Below are 23,880 nucleotides of genomic sequence, written 5' to 3' on the forward strand. Positions count from 1 at the left end.
GCCGGAAGCCAGACACGGAAACAGCATAGAGAATCTGGTCAATTTTTAAAATAGAACACCCCGTGCAAACTGCTGGTTGTGAAAACAGACAAAAGAGAAACAAATTAACTGTGTAACGTATTTACACATGAAAAATACACTCTAATTCTATCTAAATCATAAATGAAGGATTAATAATGCATTTATTAATGTAAGATAGGCTTTTTATATATTCCAAATAAAGCTGTAGTTTAAAATTTAGTATAGATCTTCTTGAAGGCCATACTGTGAAGGCATTGAATAGAAACAGTTTGTAAGTGTCACAAGAATTTTTAAGGAAGAACCCTTGAATAAGGAGGACTGGATTCAAAGTATCAAAGTTTAAGTTGAATTTATTATTCTTGTACAAGAAGGAGCGTTTTACAGTGCAACACACAGAAGGGTTACAGAGAAAAGGCTCCCTGAAGTTCTTATACATTTTTTAAATGGGCTGTCTCAGACACTTCCCTCACTGATGAGCCTGCTCAACAATGAACATTATGTATCAAAATAACACTTCTCAGGCCTGTTTCTCACGTCCTCGTCTCTCCTGTCCTTGAACTACGGATATCTCTCCCTGCCATCCTCAGCAAAACACAGTCCAAATAAGGGAAGTGCACAAGACATGCAAAAAACAGGAAACACACATTATATGATCAAAACATCTGAACCCCAGTATAAATCCTAATTTTTATAACAGTAAGGATTAAGGTTAATCCTTCTATCACAGTTTTACATTTCTTGTTAGTTGCCGTGGCCAGCATCTGTGCGTACAGGCACAACTGATTCACATGAAACAATTCTTGGAACTCCTGGATGAAATTCAGAAGATGAGAGTGATTGAGTGGTCTTAATTTTTATGTGCATTTGTCATGTAATTAATCTGATGTGGAAGAGTAGAGCAGCCAGTTACATGAAAGGACACATGATTTAATAAAATAAAAAGTATATCAGAGTGGTTTATAAATAACATAAGATGCACAAGACGCTCAATGCCTTATGATATTTTTTAGAACTGCTCAGAGGGTGTTTACTGATCAGTAAGCTTGCACTGAAACTTTTATCACTAAGATGTTCTTAGTACTACCAGATATCACAGCTATATATCAAAATCAACCAGAAGTGAAATCTTTACTTTCAGCAAAATATGCATAATAAAGGGTCAATTATAGAATCAATCAACCAATTAAATATTTCAACAGCTTCTTTAACAAATATGTATTCACAATATTGTGCTGTGTAATCCATCCATCCATTTTTTGTAACTGCTGTCCTTATCAGGATTATAGAGGGCTGCCAGTGCCAGCTGACAATGGGCGAGAACCATTCACACCCAGGCAATTTAGTGTCACCTGTGTTCACCTGTGGGTGGAAGCCGGAGTACCCAGAGAGGACCCACACAAACACGGGAGAACATGTAACACACTGAAAGGCCCCAGCGAGGGTTTGAACTAGCAGGCATGTTCAAACAAAGTTCATTGATAGCAAATGAAATGTCATACTGATTACATATACTCCTGAGTCAGATTTATACTGTGTCCAAAATGTATTGAACAAATCAAACAAATTAATTCAGAACCAAATGTATACACCAGTGTATTATATATATATAGTATATACAGTTATATAGTTTTGGCCTAATATAAGAATAAGAACGTGACTAACTTCCATTTAGTCTATTTCCACAGCGTTATACTGTTGTGACCACTTTCACCCCAAATACATTTTGATTTTGAATTTGTGTTCTAGTCCAAGCCCTAGGGGACAAGGTAGGACGAAAGTAAAATTGCATACACACAAAATTGTACATGTACAGTAGGCCATTTTTGGTAGTCAAGAAAAAATTCTCCCCTCTAATGTTCACTCAAAGGATTTTCCGTGGATGAAGCTCTGCCTGGAGGGCTTTTTATGAGAAGACCCAAAAAAAGCCAACAATATTTCCGTAACAACAGCCACTCATATCATCTTATGCATTGCTCTGCCCTCTTTAACTTGCCAACGATACTGAATTATTCAACAATATTCAATTGATGTGGGGACAAAATTTTCCTTCAGTCAGTTTTTTTTACATTTGATCGCGGACATTTTCAGTAGAGCCGTCCTTGAATCAGCTGCTAAAACAAAACAAAACAAAAAAAATCAGGCAGGCTGAAAATTAGTTTTTTCTAAAGGGTGTCAGAGATTCTTATGTCCACAGATTTAGTAAACATAAAAGGGCACTGTGCTCAGTCACTCCTTCCTCTTCTTAACTTCCTCTGTCAATGTCCTCTTTGGTCTCTTTGCCTCTGTTATCATGTCCACAGAGACACCAGCTCTGCTTCCCATTTGCATTCCCCTGGCCTGGAAACCTCCTCCTTCCGGTGGTTCAAAATGCCTGTGGTACAAGCACGCAGCGCAGTGAGGATACAGGCGTTTCATAGAGGAGATGAGCATATATAACATGGATCTGTTAGAGAATCGGCTCTGCAGTACAGCTCATATATTTTACTGATACACCACAGACAGCTTCTGCGGCCCAAGTTTGCTCCCATTGTTATTTACATTTGCAATATTGCTTATGTCCTCCCCGATGGAATCGACATGGGCTGTACTGACTTCAATGGAAATCACCTTCATGCCATCTGAGAGTGTATTTTAAGTTACACCTGCCTGATATTTTTATTTCTGAGAGGTCACTGAAAAGTCAGCCAGTGAACACATATTTGTGAATGTTACGACTCAAGTCACTTCACCATATCTTGCAAAGATGTGCTTATGATGAATAAGTAAGAATGTATTGCTCAATATTTATACTGCAATAATCATGTAACACTCAAAGAGATTATGCAATTTGTGTATATTCAAGACTATCTTCATGCCTTTGTACAGTATGCACCAACCTTACATCTGGTGCACTTACATGATAGGAAATAGAATATGCTCTGTTCACATTTTAAAAGCCTCACTAACATCAGTTTATCTAGTTTAACGGATGAACCCCTGGAGACATGATACCTTGTTTTCAAGGGCTATTTTCAAACTAAATAGAGAAATAAACACTGAGAAACAATTTTGAAAAAAAAAGAGAATAAAAAAAAATACTTTTATGATGGTGTATGACTTGAAAGCAATGCCCCAGATAACAACAATGGGTCTGACAGTAAAAATAAACAATGAATTAATGTGGTTGGCATTGAAGTATTCACATCCTTGGGGAAAGTAACCTTGTCCTAATAAGGGCTGCAAAAGCACAAAAAGACAGACAAACAAGGTTGCCAGTTCGGCAGCCATTAGAGACAGACATCCCTGTACTCCCTCACATTTCGGTCCTTAGAGGGAGTAAATAGGATCTACTGACAATGTTTACCCAGAGGCCATCCAGATCTAATCAAGAGGTGAAAAACGTACAAGTAAATGAAAATGCCACAAATCTTGCACTGCACCAACACTTTCCCATGGCTGTTTTAAATAGATCAATTGCCTCAGCTCCCATTGTCAGGCCCTTAATATCCTCCCCCCAGGCTTGTGGTTTAGCTCTTTAGTCCCATAAAAATAGACTTGATGGATGGCTTTGCAGCACTCTGACAGTGGCTAGGGAATCCCCAAAAATGCTCTCTCTCTCTCTCTACACTCAACCCCACTCTTTCCATCACCACCACCAATCCATCTATCCACCCTCCTGGAGCCAATTGGCAGGCTTCTGTTCAGCATTTTGCCAGCCTCGGTTTGCTTTTTTGTTTGATTGAATCATAAGTTCGGTATATTCGGGGTTTCTTACATGGGTCAGTCTGATTGAGGGACAAAGTTGTAGATCACTGGATTGTAGCCAAGAGGCGGCGTGCAGAGAAAGAAACAAAGACAGAAAAAGGCAGAGAACTAACATCATGTTAGTCATTCAAGCCGAGAAGTGCAAGTGAGGTTAAAAAAAAGTAAAAATGTCTGTGTGTGCTCATGTGTGTCACATTTCACTCAATGCTACCTCATTTTTAAATAACAGATCCCTCCTTCATTCACCATCAAAGAGTTGAGAGATATTGATCGGCCATCTGGTCTTCTCAAGCCAAAGGCTAATATCCGCTGTTTACTACATATAAATCTCCAGTTGATACACTAAATAATGCAGTGCCAAGCAGGGAAAGCTATGGATAGAGAGAGGAAGAGAGAAGAGGCACATGAGGCGCTCTATAAGGCTCATACAAATAGAAAACGCTCCAGATCTGCCAGTGATCATACTAAACTGAGACATTTGTCTCTGTTGGTTCTGTCCTGCTGTGCCCGCTTTGGGACGATTAAACTCTAGCCGACATCAGGCTGTCCAGGAGCAGATGAAACCTTTTTAAGCCACACTGTGAAAAATGACTGGGTGCAGAAGTGTTTGCTCGTAGTTTTGGTTCGACATTACTCAATGTAGGACACATTATTCTACCCCTACCAGTCAGTATGAAGTATTGAAACAATTGCCCCTTGGGAAAAACTCTACAGGCAGTGGCTTTTAAAGGAAATTGCAAATAGACCATTAATGATATAACACAGGCTTTCTTTCTCTTTCATAACAAAGAAAAAAAAAAGATATGTGCAAGTGGAAGGTGCCAAGATCAATTTGATAAATTCATGACATCTTTGCTCCTAATCAAGGTCTTAAGCATTCAGAGCATTTGCACTAAAGATAAAAGAAACTGACAAAAGTCACTGTGTTTTTTTGTTAGATTTTTTCACAACAACTGACTCATTTGTAGAATAAGATTAAGTTTTTGTGGCCCTGTTGCAGATAAGGCAGGTTTGAAAGTGACAAAAATGTATTCCTTATCATCTCACTTTCACAGATAGCCAGAGTTCGCTCCATTTTTTTTTTTAATCCATTGGTATAATTTAAATTCCACAACCCAATAAAAAAACTCTGCAGGGCCTCTGTTAAGCAGTTGTACTATTTCTCTGGTGTGCAACATAAATCAGCTGCCAACATTGTGTGTGATGTGTGAGGGGTCAAGGGGAGGAAAATATCCTGCTGAGGCCTGATGATTACTTCACAAGATATGTAAGCAGCAGCCTTAGGCGGAGGCCCACCTGGTTACAGCTTCAATGTGCATTCTGAATCCCAATGACTATGAAAATAACATAAATCTCATGTGCAGTCAGGCTGTAGCCATGCTCTACTTCCTTATTATGATTCTATGACGCTTTTATTATCATCTCAGAGTTTTTAATGTTATCTCTTTAGTGCACGGTAGTTTGTAAACTAAATCTTATCTCATTTTTTTTTAGTCTTCAGCCTGACCCACTGTCTCCTCTGCCATTTCAAGGCAATCATTCTGTTCCCCTATAAGTTCAAATTCTCAAAACAAACCTCATGTGTCATTTACTCTTCAATGTCCATTAAATGCATCAGACCATGAAGTGTATTGATTATTTAAAAGCACTACTGGATGAAATAGATCTGCCAGCAGTGAGAAAGAGCAGAGGGCGAACTGCATAAAACAACCAATTATATCATTCTTCACCCTCGCCTGCTGCTCTGGACTGTGGACTCGAATTATGGCTATTTAAAACATTACACAAAAAAGCAACAAGAGCCTGGAAGGAATATGAATGTGTGTTCTGGTACATTTTGTTCAAAAGTAACCCTTTGCTTTTAGTTATTGTTCACTGTTTTCGCTGCTTCTGAGAATGAATGGTAGGTCAACGAACAGAAGGGACGGTGGGATTTGTGTTTTTTTCTCTCCCTTAGGCATTTTTATGAGCGGGACACCCTTTTCATTTTCAGTGTAAGACTTCTCCCACAAAGCTGTCACTGAGAACATTTAGGTGTTGAAAAGCCTATTTGATGGTGATGCCGCAACCTGGATGAAAAAGTAAAGCATGAAACTTTGAAACACAACAAACAAGCAGATGGAAATATACAACTGTCCTGTCTCATTTTATATGGCATGACAACCTGGAACGAGCACCTAGCAAAGAAAGAAAATATATACTACAGTACATATTGAGGCTACCTGTTCAAACCATTGCTAGTGTTTTGTTGCCAGTAGTCATTTTTTTCACCCTTGAACTCCTGGCTATGTGATCTCTCAGGAGTCACTGCCAGTGGGCACTGGTGCAGCAGTGGCCATGTTCTGCTTTCTGGATTGGAGTGAACAGGAGGAAGGTTGAGGATGTGAGGCTGTTGGACTATCAGGCGGCACACAGCACCGCATTTGTCGGCCTGGTGTGTGACAACTGGCATCACTACACAGACTGGGTACCATCAGCAGACTTACAGGCATACACACTATATGGCACGGCACACGGTCACAGTGTAAAATCACTTTGTAGTCAGCATGCCTCACACCCTAGAGGCATGTGTGTGTATTCGTGGTGTGATGTGTGCCCCTGGGCTCATGGGTGCTGAAGGGGAAGGTTAAGCTGTGGCCAGATGTTGCAAGACACTGCTCCAATACAGTCCCCAGTGTGACCAGGGAGAATTATGAAAAGGGTTTTTATGACTGCTGCACTGTTGTATTTAGGTTGTGAACTTTTATTTGAGCAGAAAGCAAACAAAGAAACAAAAACTAACTGTATTCAGCTGACTGTGAAGCCGGGTACATGAAATCAGGTATTGTTTTTTGAGTTAATGCAAATCCAATCCATTCTAAATCCATCCATAGCGACTGTTTGCCCTTGTGTTTATAGCTGTGAAAATAAGTATGCTGGGTTAATATGCAGCTTCCTCTTGTACACTTTAATCATGCCTTTACATGTACATGGACAATAATTATTGTATGCCATTGGCACAGAAAAAAAAGGCAAATGTAATATAGCAGAAAAGAAAGAAAGCTATAAAGTGTGTTTACAGGATTTTCAGCAGGGCTACCCTCCCAGATTGGACTTAAATGGAAAATGCTCTCTGCCAACACTTACATATGGGAAGGATTCTCACAGACCAATTCCCCACTGTGCCAGCCTTGACTACTTTACATCTTGGTGCTCTTCAGTGCAGTCCCCTCTCTTGGCAGAATGTGATAAGAGGAACTTGGCCAGTGGGATCCTCTGACCTTTAGCACCTTTCCAGTGGATCTGAGGGTGAGTACCTTCAGCTTGTCCAGCCCCCATGGGCTTTGATAAGGACCCACTTTGCATCAGGGAGGAAAGTTACCAGGGGATTGGCTGCTATTATGGCACCATGTTGCAACCGGACCCCCTTGTGATTATGAAGTGTCAGATCAAAGGATTTCATGAACCTGTGCTGGATTACAGCCTCTTTTCCTTATAGCACTCTTGGGATGGTGCTCTGGAATGTCGCCTGGGAAGAAGAGGATTATGCATACTGGGAAATCATATGGAATCACAGGCTTGGGCTCAGTAGTTTTGGCATAATGCTAAGCAAAGATGGTTGGGTGGTTGAGCGAGAGGATGAAAGATGGTGTGGAGAAAATTTGCCAGAAGACAGAGAGAGGGAGAGAAGTTTTTATTTATTTATTTATTTTTTAAACATATTTTTTCTTATGCCAATGGCCTATACAATCTTCAGCTTCAGCTTTCTTTAAGTTCCAGTATAACCTGTGGGCCCAAGGCTTAAAGGAGTAGTGTGTGTGTCGAAGTGGTTGACAGTTTTGTGTCTGTTAACATTGAATGTCTTTCAGAAGATTAAAGAATTTTCAAAGAGTTTTAGAGGACTGGCACAGGTTTTCTCTTTGTCTTGACAACTCCACCATTTGGCAGTGAAAGACTGCTGATAAACAAACACAAGCAAAACACTGTATTATGTAGCATGCATGCAAGCAAGCAATTTTATTTCTGACATTTGATAAATTGCTTCACACATAGCACAACTATGTGAAGATTCCAATTGAGGTGTAAAAAAAGAAAACAGCACGTTAGCTGTGACAAATTAATTTTGGACATGAAAATAGAGAGAATTCTAAACCAGATTAAAATACTGTTTCATTTTAAGGGCTTTGATTTTAACATCATTAAGGAATACTGAAATATTAAATAATGAAGTTGAGGTATCATTTTCATCTTGTGTGGGATATTGCGTTTTAAAATTAAAATTGACATATATTTGATTAAAGACAGAGCTGTATTTCATATTCTGCTTGTTGTCAGGACTGTCAGAGCTCCACAGTCAGTTTTTCTTTCAAATTCACATCCGTCAAGATTCATCTTTTGTCTGCCATAATCCTAAAGTAATATGCAGAAAGTGTGCATACTCTGTGGACTCGAACAGGGTACAGCTTTTTTTTTTCTTTTTCTTAGATAATAGATGCAGACAGGACTAAAGATAGAAATCTGCTTCATGTTGCCAGTGTGGTGTCTTAGCTGTTGGTGTTGCTCACACAGTGTGACTGCGAATGCCAAGTGCAACTCAGAGCAGGACCTTTGATCTTGCAAACCAAGCCTTTAAAGGGAATGTCAGACCCACTGGAGTGTACATGGCAACCTTAACATAGGTGATGTTAGTATTCTTTTATTTTTTTCTATTTGTATGCTGTGTGGCAAATATGTCTCCAAACCAATTAATCACTCTCTACAGTGTACTCATAGATACTGCTATATGGATAAAATAACATATTTCAGTATAAAGTGACCCAGTGCAACACCACCACAGATTCAAAACTCAAAATAGAAAGGAATAAACACCTCTTTGATTCACTCACACAACAAAGACAAAACATACAAAAAAAAAGCGCAAACTGTTCTGTTGCATTATTTTTTATATCTGTACATGGAAGCTAACTTCCAAGAAAGTATTTATACTGTAATAGTCACACTTTACAGTGAAATTCTACTATCAAATATACAGTATAACTCACTTTGCAGTTTTTACATACATCTTCTGATGCACATGTTTTATATCCCAGGCGTTGGCCTGTGTCCAAGTGGCATTCTACTGATCCCACACGTCATCTCTTTTCACCCAGAGCCATTTAAATGTTTCCTCTGCCGCCTCCACATGGTTGTGGATGGCCCTTCTCATACTTGGGCCCATAATGCTCCTCTACCAGCTGCTGCTGGTACTTCCATCCTCTTCTCCTAGAGGATATACTTAACTCCAGCAAGATAAGCTGTCCTGTGGCCTCAAAGACCAAGATAATGTCTGGTCTCAACAAGAACAGGATGTAAAAGTACAGTTTGTGTGTGACTAGGCCAGGGTTAGAGATGAAAGCTCTTGTGGATTGAAATTTCACTTGCAACAAAAGTATATTTGCAGCTTAAATATCTTCGAGCAGCTATAACAATTGCTTCACATTGTAGAAGGTGTTTGCATTGAGTATCCTTACAATCAGCCCAGGGTGCTATGGGAAAGGTATAGTGGAGAAGACTTAAGGATGAAGACATTAAGTAGCTAGACAAACAACCTTCACCTCAGCTCATAGCATAAATTTAGGTTAGATATCCTGATATCAGGGTAGTCAGGTTAACCTACCCTCGTATCTTATGCTCTTCAGCAATAGCACCCCTGGTCCTGTTTCTTGGAACACAGGTGGCATGTTGGCCTTACCAGGTTCTGTTGTCTCATGGCCACTGTTAGGCCTCCTGCACTAATTTCTTCTTCTGCTTTGTGCTGGCAGTGTTGCATCGAGTCACCACAGCTTCTGGTTGCTGGTCTGACTTATGTTTAGCAAGAGGTAATGGATATTCATTGCAGTTTCCCCACAAATACTGACCTCCAGGCTGTGATCTGTGAGTCTGTCATCTTCTTTCTCAAAATCACTACATCATGTTCAGATTTATTCAAGTAGGCTTTTAGTTTTACTGAAAAAAGATGAGACCTCAAATTGCATATTTAGCATCAGTGGAATTTGAGTCTGTCTTACCCTGTCTAGTAACTTGACATACCTACTAAATATTTGAATGAAATGCATGTTTGAACTAAAACTCATCAAAATTCACCCTGAACAAGTCTTTCATAATGTCGACAATATCAATAACGCCTGTGGTGAAACGTCTGTATACTCACATTTCACCACAGGCGTTATTAATGTTGTCAGAGTTTTAAGACTTATTCTTATCTGGATACCAACATCCTTAAATAAAAGATGATGGATGGACTCCAGAGTAGATATTTAATACAGAAAATTTACATTCTGGTCTGACATTTCTCAAATCGTTTATTTTTTTTTGTTGTTGTTGTTTTTTTTGCACTTTTAAGTGTTTTTAGATTTTAGTGTCTCAATTATTTTATCCCAAAGAAGTTGCACACAGACACAAAAATACAAAGATATAGACTAAAGATGATCTGACCATTAATCCCTCTTTCTAGTAAACCGTGATCCTCTGACAGCAGTGTGGTGACACATTTATCCTTTAAACTGTTAACCTTTTGATTAATTTGCTTTGTATCTTGTGTTTGTGTATAAGAAATATGATTACAGTTTGCAACTTGAACTTCAGTTGAACTCATAATCAAAGTAGGAATGTCCCTGGCCATGCCAGATGAAGGGCAGGGGCTGTATAAATATCTCTGAACCACTTGTGAGGATATCTGACCTTTCAGCTGAAATACTTGTAGCTTGGTATTCTCTGTGTTCTTTGTGCAATATTTTTTATAGTGGTGTCCTTAAGGTTGTATGTGCATATTGTCATCTGAACCTTTTTTTATTCGTATTCTTGAATAAGCCATCAACAGAGACAATATTAGTGTCACTTTGTTCATATCTCACTGGAATTTTCACCACAAGCAGCAGCCACAAGCCATTCAAAATGTGTCTCATCAAAAAATGGCAGCATGCAGAAATCTATACAAGGTTTTAATGTTGTGGGCCTGCCATGATTGCCCAGGCTTTTATCTGCTACTCACCAGGTCACACTGTTCCACTCTCTCCTGCTTGTCTCTGCCAGGCAAAAGACAGACATAGAGCATTATGTGTAATGGCAGCTCTATTGTTACAGGTAGATATAGCCCATATCTTATCAATAGTAATTGTATCCGCTTGACAGAGATATTTTCTCCCAGTCTTATAATTTGACTGTCATCTGCTTGTGTCGGAGGGAAACAGACAAAGGAAAGAAGGCATGTATAGACAAAGACATTCTTTGAAGAGATTATATAAAATTAATGTTTACTTATAATCTTTTCAGGGCTTTTTGTATATAAGAAAGCACCCATATCATAAATAAATAAATAAATATTCCTCAACTTAACAAGAAACGATACTTTTCTGAGTAATTTTCTAGAAAATAAATTCAAAACCACAAAGGTGTTCTGTTACATTTGGGGGCATTTCCCTGCTATTTGACCTTTACTAGTAACAATAGGCATTGTCAGTTATGCAAGCTAAAGTGCCAGGTATCTTAATAAGTAAAAGTTGGTGTTTTCAGAAATTCATTTCAGCTCATTCAGCTCAAGCTATTTTTCTATGTTCACAGTGGCAATGATCAAAGGCACCACTCTGTTCCAAAGACATTAAAGGAAAGAAATGATTTACCTCTGCAAATGAAATTCCTCCTGGAGAGCCATGCCCGTACATTTCAATGACTTGTTCGGAAATCCAACAATCGCATGTTGAGAAATATTGAGGGCATGGGGTTGTGTTAATAGTTTGCCAATCAGATTGGCCCGTCATTTTGATGAGTGCATTCAATTAGATTTCCACATCAAATAAAATCCAGCAACACAGTAATTGGTTTGGTCATGCTTTGATTTCCCACATTGACAGCATAGAAACTGACTGCAGCCAAACATGAAATACTGCAGAATATTCAGTCCTGTATATTCTCGCAAACATTATGGAGAAAAAACTCTGCAGCCAGATTTCATGGATGGTGTAAAACTACTATTCCTGATAGTATTAAAGCAGCAGTCATTGTGACAAATTTGGAGAGTGTTATTGCTTCACATTTGGCATCAGCTGGAAAGCTGCACCCCTCCAGGGCTGACAGAAAGTGTGCTGTGTTGACGGACACTGACCTCTTGTCTTCAGAACCACATTTCTATCAGACCCGCCTCTGGACTGGACAGTTAAAGAGACGATCCATCACTGGTTCGACCCCAACAATAACTGCTGTCAATTAACAACAAAGTGTCCTTGAGCAAGACACTTAATTCTCTTCTGCTCACTTTACAGAAGTCATTCTATCCGAGTGTCAGCTAAAACTCGAATATGTACAGAAAATAGAAATAAAATGTTCCTTAGACTTGGCCCCTGACCTCTCTTCCCTACGATGCTGCACATGGTTATAAGACTTGCCTCTGGCAAATAAAACATCCCCGGTCAGGAAAAGAAAACGAATGTTCCCAGAACTTTGTCCCTATACTCACCAGTGCTATCATTATCTATCATGCCATGCAGTGTATTTGCATTCACACACACCCTGAGGCACAAATCTTTTTTTTTATTATTTCTCTGTAAGCTTAAATGTTTGTGACTGTTTTATTTTTTTATTTTTTTGCACAGTTTAGAAGAAAATGCATACATACAAAATGCATTATAGACAATATATAGTACAGGGAGAGGCAAAAAACCTGGTGGGCTAATTTAAAGCCTTCACCTAAAGTGAAAGAAACTTCCACAGTTACTGAAAAATAATTTACATACATATAAAGATATACAAACAAATAATATCAATATAACAGCAGAAAATGTGAGCAATGTGATGTGAGTGTTCATGTACATGCATCTGTTACAGTTTCAAGGATCTTTTGTAACATATTATAGAGGAAGAGTTTTTTTTTTTTTTGTGACGTTGCGGGGTTCTCTAACCTCGTCGCTTGTTCCAAAAAAATCCAGGCTTAGTCGGAAAAATTATGTTTTGGTTTTTATTCTCCACCTCCCCAGATGCAAACACTGCCAATATTTACAAACCAAAAAAATAACAATAATAATGTGAATGAAACAAAATGCTCCATATACACGTTCAAAAACCAAAAGAAAGAAAAAAGAAAACAAGTTCTTTAATAACTCAACTTCCCACAATACTCAACACTCACTTCTCAAACCACTGTTACCTCCTCTGTAACCAACCGCTCTCTCCTTGATTAGGGCCCAGACAACCCCTTTTATAGTTGTAGCCCCTCCCACTCAAACTACTACGTTTCTAAAAAAAAACAACATAAACATCTTTTTTCCGTTATAACCTCAATTTCCTTCACATGTGATCATCACCAACATTATACAAAAATTATATCAGTTTGGTCATCATTTCTTTTCCATAGAAACTGCATAGTACTCTGACATTAATTTTATTGTTTGTGTTCATGGAGAATCACATTACTTATAGTCAGAAGTTGATTGAGAAATGGCTTTTTGGGGCCTTTCAAGGCCACTCTCATATATCAGTAACTATGAATACTGCCAACAGTGAGTAAGAATAGTTTAGCACAAAGGCAACAGGTGGAAAAAGCCAACCTGAATATCCAAAGGTAACAAAATCCTCCTATCAGCACATCTAAAGCTGCTTCTGGAGATATGTGCTTTACCCGCGGTGGCAGACATTCACAGGAGAATTAATGCTGGACATCATTTTTATGATTTCAGTCGACACTGTTTTGTCCTTATGGTTTAAAGTTTTATTGCATGCAACTTGTTCCAGCTGCAGGGCAAGTTTCAAAGATAATCTACAATCTTCAATTTGGGGCTGATGCTATAGCTTTGAGGAAGGATGGTGGTAAGACTGAGGGGGAAAGCGAGATATGGAAGATGGGAGGCACAACCTCTGTCAAGCTGGCTGGCCACAGAAAAAGAAAAAAAAGAAAAGGCAGCCTATTTGATTTCTTCCCATGGTCTCGTTGGGAAAGTTGCTTCCCTGCTTAGCTCAACACTGCTGCTCTTTGAAGTATGCGTAGCCGGGATGTTCACATAACTCAATTCTGTGTGACATGTACAGAAACACATTATCTTCTCTCACGCTCTCCCTCTCTCTCTCCCACACAAACATGTTCACACAGACTTGCAGAATACAAATAAAGATAAAGATGTGTCAAACGATTCATCCAACAAACGTCTAACTAACCAAGATGTCTAAGATTTGACCAAACCTGTAAACATACAGGAACATTTTTCATAGTCTCGGAGTGAAGAGGCAGGCGTTATGTGAAATAGGTGATACTCTCGCAGTGGACGTTTCATATAGATGTGGCCTTCACAGAAATCGACAGGGTGCTATTGGATTTTGTTATATTGAATGATTCTGCGTTTGTTTTAATACCATAGAAATTACATCAAGTCAGCTATTGATGACAAGAACAGTCTCTCCAACTTTTACCAATGATTATTGTCCAAACGCAGCTAATATAACTGAAACTGATCCCATCAATTCATTAGGTGCTACTCGCAGAGAGGCAAAATAGCCTAATTAAATTTGTTATACATTACAAGGCTTTCATTTCCTTTCATACTGGAAGCTGACACAATAAGCGATGAGGCCAAGTTTCTTAGTGCAACGCCTCCATTGTACATCTGATAGGATTTTATCTATAAAGGAGCATCCACCACAGGTGTGAGTGACATATGTGTCTTTACAGAAAATTAATGAGCCTTCTATCCTCCCACCCTTCCTTCTGCCCCCTCCATCAGTGCCTGCCGTGAACAACAGTGTAGTCATCAAATGCATGCCTGTTTAACCACTCAGTTCCAGGCTGGGTGATTAGGGAGGGGGCTTAAGTCCGCAGAATGAAGCTCATCCTCAAATGAAATCTGTGTTCACTGATAAACCTTCCCTGTAGCTTGTAGTCACACTGTACCTGCCTACCTTCACGTAGCTCTTCCTGACAATCTGAAAATCTGAATCTGAAATTAGTCCTGCACCAGTCACAGTTAATCTCTCCTTGTGCTCATCACTCACACCAGTGTAATATATTACAGATAGTGGAGATGGACTAGATTATGTTGGCAGCCTCAGTGATATGTGTGTATGTGCATAAAGTGTGACTACAGGTACTGTGTGTGACGGATGTGAATATAGGCATGTTACATTTATTAAACATGTTCATGAAATGTGTCATCTGTACAGCAAAGGTCAACCAAGGTGAATTTAACAGCTGGCAACAACATGAAATAAATAATCCCTACTGCAGCCGGAGCTCATATAATATGATGTGCAATCCAGTATATTGAAATTGCCTACGGGAGAGGAAATTGGCCATCTGCCGTCAATTTAAATGTAACTTAATAGTTTGTTAGTGAGTCAGGTGTTTCGGTGTGTTCATTTTAATGTCTTAGCGTTTTGATACATATGTACACAAGTCTGACTGACAGTGTGGCACAAGTGTGATCATATGCAAAAACCCTGTTGATGACAGGATAGGTCCCTGTGATGGCTGAACCTAATTTAAATGTCTGTAACCTTCCTGCACTCATTTCTATAGTTTGCACTGAATATATTTCTAATCATTTAGTTTATTTTGACCTTCTGACCTTGGACCATATGTCACACTCATACCAGATGCCCATCTTGTGATTCTTATTTAGAGATTTTGTTGACTTCTTTAGTAGTTTTAGGGTTATATTTTTGCTGTGGATAATATTCAAAATGTTCAAACTAATTAGTGTTTGTCCCTTTGTTTCTGCAGTAGTCTGATCATTAATTAAATTTTTGTGGTTTAATTTTGTCTTTGTTAGGTCACTTTGGTCTGTTATGTTGAATTATTATAGCCTGAGTTTAGTTTAGTTCTGTTTAGTTCACTTCTTTGATGGAGCCCAGAACTTTTGTCGCCTAATTCATTTTTTGGGTATAGTTTTCACACCTGTATTCACTTCACTCTGTCCTGACCCAGCACACAGTCATGTTCTATTTGAGTCAAGTTCTAACAGTTTTTCTCAGGGTTAGCACATTCACCATCTGCGGTTCCACAATTGATACTTGCAGAACAAATTTAAATCACAGGAGATATGTATGGCATTGTTCGAAATATTGTTTTGTTGACATGTTTACTGTCAATATAATTCTTTTACATTCTGATTTATCCACTTTCATTGTATTACAGTGTGGTCTATTGGTCCATTGGAGGATGACATATGAAGTCTGTCTGACAGAGTATTTAATTGAATTTCAGCAGACTGTAACTGCTCCACTGTAATGCAGCTCTTTTAAAGTGACAGATGTGATGTGTGCTTCAATAATATAATACTAATTATCCAATACAAAGTACACATGTGTACACTACAGATGGGGGGGTCTACACAGGTGGTTCTGTGTGTGATTAGATGAACGTTCAACTACAACAAACAGCTTTTAATATGGGCTTTACTGAGCCACTGCTGGCTATTTGCAGTTCCACTGGCCCAGAGAAGTAGATCACAGAGCTCTGAACAGCTGAACCGAGTACAAAGGAAGTCAACACAACAACAGATGTGAATAAATTGTAAATCACCATAATCGTGTTCCAGGAGGCCCCAAGAAATGGATGATGTCATTAGGGGCACAGCCGGTGCCTGGTCCCAGAACAGCCTCTCAGGTGGAATGTACTGCAGTCCCACTATTCCCCTGTCGAAAGGTAATGTAGAGTCCAATATCTACTCTCTTCTCAGAGGGGGAGGCTGCTTTCTTGTTGAATAATTGAGACCCAGATAAAAGAGAAATGGTTTTGCATTAGACAACAGCGTGGCCTCATTGGCACTCACTCTCCTTTTAAAAGCTCTTTCTACACCTTTTTGTACTGTCTGCGTTTTACTTCTCAGTCTCTGCCTGACCCATTGTCTGATACCCCCCGACACACACACACACACGCTGCTTTTAGGGGATAATTGTCTTCATAAATAATTAGGTGTTGGTGTTTCCCCTGCTAATAGCTTCCCCTCTATTTGGCTATGTGTGTTTAAAGTTACTGATATGACTGTGCTGCGATAACCTGATAACCCGAGGTAACGTCTGGGTTAAAGTCATCTGTTTCTCTTAAAGGTAGAGGTATGGCCACACAGACTTTCATTTGCTGGCCAACAGATGTTATCGTCAGGGGAACATACACACTGACAATGTCCACCTCTTCTTCGCAATGATAGAAGGGCTTATTTCTCAATTCACTTCACCCCTCCATTCCCTGCCAAGTAATATGTCAGTCCAACAACATCTCACATTGTAAAGCAATTAGAAACATTAGTCCTCTATCACAGCACACTACTGTTAAGGGATTTCTTTCAATCCCCAAGCTGACTATTAGGTCCACATAGGCCTTTGATTATGGCTCCATGTACCTTGTCCACATGATGTAGTTCAACATGCAAATATGCAAATTAGAATCAGCAGCACATAAAAGCATGTTGAGAATTCTCTGTTGCTTTCAAGACTTTGGAAGTGTTGTGTTAGCACAGATAGTCATCAGAGCGTATATATGTCCAATTGAATTATAAGAATAAGGATAAGAATTCAAAAATGCAATGGTAAACCCAGGTGAAAATTGCATTTTCAACCCAATAAAGTTTAGTTTTGTGTTGATTTTTTCCTGAATGTGAACATGATCAGTCAAATATTGCTCCTCATTTCTCTCACTTTGTGTAACTGGAATCAAAATCAGAACAGTATTTACCACAAGGTGACTGTTTGTCTGAAAATGAACTCTTGCAATGGGAAACAGAACAATGTTTAGATATTGAATATATCCAGATTTGTAAAAATGCTGTTGTATTTTGAAGAGAATGAGTAAGACCCCAGTAATGATGAGCTTTACTTGTACACTTGACTACTACTTGTACTTGATTAAAATAAAGTGTGCATAATAATTAGCTCCAGCTTGAGTCTGATGGGCACATTTAAAGGTCATTGGTCTTGACACAGTGAATAGGCCACCAAAGCCCAGAAAGTCTTGGATTTTCCTTTTCCCCAGGCTCTTTTACCTTACTTCTCTCACAATGTCATGGCTTCTTAGATTTGAAATTTCATCATAGACACACTACAGTTTTTCTGTCTCTAGGACAGTGCAGAGTAGCCACAGAAAGTAGTGGTCTTGTTCACTCTATTGTTTGTCTCACCCATCCTTCAACTCTTGGTCATGCTGCCTGCTCGACCTCTCTGTTGTGGGATAAAAGAATTGAGCCAGGAAGGAAGAGCAGACCACTCCTGCAAGTATCTTGGAGCTGCACATCAACACTGAAGCAGCCCGGTGAGAAAACACAGGCACTACAGAAAGAGAGGACAGGGTATAGAGATGTCACAATAGGCTATTCTTCTTGAGGAGGCACAGGTTTTCAGTGAATGCAACAGACAGCATGTTCTGTGAATCAGTGGTGGTCAGCACAGTAGTTATGGAGTGGTATGCTGGGGAGCTGACACCAAAGTGGTGCATGCAGGCGGGATGGGAAAAAAAAGAAAAAAGAAAAAAAAAAGACTGACTCCTTTGGGGCTGAGCTTTAACACAGTATTGGAAATGAGCACGAGGACAAAACAGAACTCCATTTGAGATAATACATCCCACCCAGTGCTGTGATGCAGTTACGGAGCACATTCAGCCTCAAAAATTCAGATTGTGCAATGATTTATACCCAGATGTCGCAGTTGGCGGGATGCCTGCCAGCACTGTCTGCACAAACTACCCTGGACTGTCTTCAGATTTGTAAGTCTTGCACCAATCCTTGCAGCATTTTCTTGCAGTTGATGTTTTAGAATATATGTATATGTAACATTATGTAATGTTTTGGTGATACTCTGATCAGGCTTTTAGTGCTGACATCAATATCTTACAAGTTGGCTGATCTAACACCAACACACCAACACAGGTTCCTGTTCTTGAATATTTTATAAAAAAAATATGCATCAGAGAACTTTAGAAAATGTTTTTGCCTTGTGTATGTTATTTTTGAAGTTGCACTACTGAAAAATATAAGCTTAAGATATTCTTCTGGTACTATATTCACATAAAACGTAATAAGCTACTTCGCTGGGAGCAATGATTCATTATGTCTTGTTATATCCAATTACACCTTTCCCCCTGTCATAATGCTTGTCTGAATAACAGCAGAGAAGATGGAATGATATTATAAACTGTCATGTTTCCCCTACACCCGATGGAACTGACAACCGGTAGACAACATTTCATTTTCACTAATACATCTGACTCATATGACAAAAACACTTGTTTGAGTTTTACAATGGGTTATTGATCTTCCTGTTCCAAATCGGATTAGATGCCCTATGGCTGCTAAATTGGAATCAAAGTACATACAGTAAGAAGCTCTGACTCAACATGAAAGCTCAGTTTTGTTAGAAAAACTAAGCCATATCCATCAACCTGTGATGGATCATGCATTAAAAACAGTTTCAGTGATGATTATTCATGTACATCACATATGTTTTGAGGACTGTCTAGTACATATTTCAGTCAATTCACGCATGGTTGATAAATGATAATCACAGTATATCTCGGCATATGCCCTTAATGTTGGGACTTTTCTGCATATTCCATGTTTCACTTAAATGTTTTGATTAACTGGACAGCTTCCAGGAATGCTGACTTTATGACGTCCAGCAGAGAGATGTATATATAGTCTTCCAATTGAATCAAAACTTATCTGATTTATCTTATTCAAAGTCTATGTAGCATCTCTGTATGCACATTTATATTCAAGAGCAAGTCCTGTGAAGCCAGTTTCAGTAGCCACGTCATGTGACATTACACTTGATATAGTCTACTAAAATACAGTAATGCTCCAGGTCTTATGGTTCTCATCTGCCCAAATACTTAAAAGAATTCCAGGTTTTAAATCTACAACATTTAATTACTTATGAATTGAAGTCAGGATGTCACGGCATCAGGCAGGAATTTGTTTTTTCATTTATTCATTTTATTGCACTTCTGCAGATCTGGTTGTGAGTGATACAGTGTATGCCTTACATGCTGCCTGCTTGTATTGCCTGCCATGTTACAGTTGACTTACATATAGGGAGTTATAGTCTTTGGAACATATTTTAATTTGACATTCTTTCTCGTGTTTGTTTTCAATTTTGTCACATACATTAAAATACTCTCACACTGTTTGTGTGTGCCTTGGTGCAAACATGAGTACTTACTGTAAGTGCATGTCTCTGTTTTAGTAATACTGCCCGAGAACATCTGCAGCTGTATGTAGTAGTGTCTGAGAATAAAAGCACAAAAACACGTATAACGAGTTGATTATTATAATGCACCATCTCACTGCCAACAGCATATATTGAAGGGTAATTTTTAAAAGGCTGTGATTGCCAAAAAAATTAAAAGCCAGATCCCCTTGGGCTAAACCTTTCAGGATGTCTATTTTTAACAGCTGTGGGATATGTTTGAACTAATTTTTGGAATGCATCATGTACAGGCTGCATTAATATGTATCTATCCTTTGTGGAATAAATAGTAATGTTTAAATTTTTATATATCTATATATTTACTTCTGTTTGTATTATTGGATTTATTTTTTTCTCAAAGAAGGCTCACATATGTGGTTTTAAATATGGTTGTCAATAAATTCATAATTTTCTGTAGTATATGTCATTGTCTTCAATAATATACTGGGTAATACTTTCTATAAAGGTCACATATAGTGCATTAAAGAGGAATAGCGAATTATAGTGCATTCATAATATTTATCTTACTATAACTTTATCTCTTCTATGTGTTGTGTTGTGTTGTGTTGTGTTGTGTTGTGTTGTGTTGTGTTGTGTTGTGTTGTGTTGTGTTGTGTTGTGATAAAGGGAAAGACTTTGAACAGACCTATATGCTGCGGTCAAAGAGAACCTTTCAAAAGACTTCCCGATCTGCCCCTCTCCACCATTAGAGCATTAAAATAATTGCCAACAATTATGACTGGGTCCAGTGAGTTTGCTAAGTGAGTGTTAGTTAGTAATTTTTTCACCGTTAAGAGGGCCAAACTATAGGTTTTGAAGCAACACCTCAATCACCACAATCATTTCTCTGTCAGCTTAATAAAGAGAATATATATAAAATGGCCATTGACAATTGGACTAGACTTATACAGTGTCTTTCTAGTCTTCTGGCCACTGAAGTTGCTTTTACATTACATATCACTTTCACTCATTTATAGACTGATGACATTGGCCACCATGCAAGGTGCCAACTGTTCATTAGCTAATTCATTCACACCCATTCAAACACTGGTGGCACAGCCACAGGGAGCAAGTTCCATTCGACATGACAAAAAAGTGAATAAAATAAAATAGAGATAAATAAAACAAATTCTGCCATTTCTATTTGCTCGTAGAAATAATACAGCCTGGAACCGCATGCCTCAGTGTGTGTGCAGACACAAACACATTTCTGGTTGATATTTAACAAGTGAAATTGCCTAGTGCCGTGTAACCTCATGACACCTTAGCACATGCTTACTTGCCAGTGCTGTAATCAAACATAGCCAATATCACATGCCTGACTGATGAAAGGCCACACCGTCTGATGTATTTAAATTCAACACACTAATCTAGTATGGGACTGTTGACTGATGAAGTAGCCTATGGCTTCTCACAGGACCTATGAATAATTTAATAGAGGTCTAAGTTTAATAGGCTCCATTATAGAGGAGGAGGTGGGGTATTACTTATGACATTTAACAGCACTGTTTACCAGGGTTAGGGTTAGTTAGGATGCTCAGTCAATTTCTTTCTATCTATCTATCTATCTATCTATCTATCTATCTATCTATCTATCTATCTATCTATCTATCTATCTATCTATCTATCTATCTATCTATCTATCTACAAAAGAAACAACAACCATAAATAAATAAATAAAACTAAAACCATCTCTCCATCTTACCTATGGCTACATTTCCATTGCTTCATATTTCTATGCGCCCAGAGATTCATGTGTCCCTTCATCTTCTGGCAGTAGCTTATTCAGTGGCCCTGACTGATTTATACACAGGATAGTGGAGGGAACATTTACACACAATACACCTTGGCTACCTGGCCTTCTATGGTTGTTGGTGAGGGAATGGGATCCAGCCAGAAGCTATTGTAGCTCTCTGACAGACTGAGTTATAGAATATATTGCCACATAGAATATAACATAATATAGTATCAGTCATGTAGAGTGCAGGGACATAGTGTGCATTGCAAGGAAAGAGATAAGGTGTGGACTGCAGGCTAATTGTGAAAACTGATGGAGGAAAATTGCAACATTTATACAATGTAACAATATTATCCATTTTGTTGCAAATACATTCATCCAAAAAAAAAATGAAAATATATCTGGTAAATGTATTATATTTGAATTAACCTACATTAACTAAACTTAAACTCAATTAAGTGTAGCAGTGGGCGACTTGCTGAAATTAAACTCTTACCTACTTCACATACTGAAGTGTGAGATTGTTTTGACTCAATTCCACATGCAACATATTCCTGACCTGATGCACGTCGAGTAGCAGCCAAGATAAAGAGCAGAAGATCTTATCAAAGCTATGAAAACACTAATTCAATCAGAGGAGACTTATTTTTGATTGAACAAACACATTTATTGACATATGCATATGAGACAAATGTGAAAACTCTTCGGCGAGTAGACCCCATCGTGAAATCAACATATTTAGAGCAGTTGGTGAAGTCATGATTAGTATAGAGACTCCCTTCCGCACCTGATGGAGTCTGGACACTGGTGGTTTTGGTGGTGAAGGGATGAAAGCTGGATGATCTGCATGTGATGAAGAGTTGACTTCTGATGAGCTCAACCTGGATGCTGCATATGGCCAGCTGATTTGTCAGTGACTGAACTGGCCTTGAAGAGACACACATGGCATATACACTGAACAATTGTTTTAACAATATTGATCAAGTATCACATTTATTTTCTGAGCACACTGGTAGCATTTTTGTATACATGAATACTTGCATGCATTATACAGTATTGGTCTTCAGTTGATTGTAACAGGGGAAATGAATTAGATCCTTTCTGCAGTGCTGTTTTCAAAATGAATTACAATGAACCTAAAATGACCGATCTATGGACCAGAACCCAAATGCACAACTCTCAGACGAAAATTTCAAAACAAAGTTTTTATTAACAAAACAAAAATCACTCGACAGAGGAAAAAAATCTTCACTAATTTAAGAAACTAAAACTCACTCAACTAAAACTAGACTAAGAAAGAACAAATAAACAAACAAACAGAGGCTATACTAGGACTAAGAAAATAAACAGAAAATCACTATTGAACAAACAGAGTAACAAAACAACAAGACCTGACAATGGAATGGATAAAGCGCTGGTTCTCTGACACATGGGACAAGATGAACAGGCACCGGACAAAAGGAGACTATATATATATGTATATATACACACAAGGTAAGGGCAGAGGTGGAAACATTCAGGGCGGAGACAGGTAATCCCAAGAGTGGGAAAATAGACAAAAGGGAGAAAGTAAAACTGGTGACAATAGACACAGACAGGAAGTGGAACCAAAATAAAACAGGAAAGTCAAGACAACATAGACCCGAGACAAAACTGAATGAATTAACTTAAAGTTTCCTGGACATGGCATTTTACATTGAGAGGTAAGTTCAGTTTAGTGAAATTGATCCACAAGATATTTAGAAAGAAAACTCCCTTAAAATATTCTTGTCAAGTTTCATTTTGTGGCCACATCTGTCTTTTGTTTTTGTTTTTGTTTTAGATTAGAAATCTTACATAACCAAATAAAGTTTTATAAATGAGTGTTTTGTCTTACACTATTTCTTTTTTTATCATGTCTTTGTAGGATGCGACACTCATTCATTTTTATCTGAGGAACAGAAAGGTCACAGATGTATCATTGTCAATGGCCGTGTCAAAATGTCCTCTGAGGTTGTCATAATACCAGATGGTCACAAACCCAAATCTTGCTTTTATTACACTCTGAAAAATGATGTTGCCGTACAACACTGCAGCCCACACATATGAACATTGGCAGCACGGTATAACACGTATCGATCACGCTTGCTCTTACAGTAAGCCGAGGTTAAGTTAGGTCGGTGGTTGACTGGTTCTTGGCTTCGTCATAAAGGGACATGTGG

This window comes from Larimichthys crocea, chromosome VI (genome assembly GCF_000972845.2).
Source record: "Larimichthys crocea isolate SSNF chromosome VI, L_crocea_2.0, whole genome shotgun sequence".
Classification (NCBI taxonomy): Eukaryota; Metazoa; Chordata; class Actinopteri; family Sciaenidae; genus Larimichthys; species Larimichthys crocea.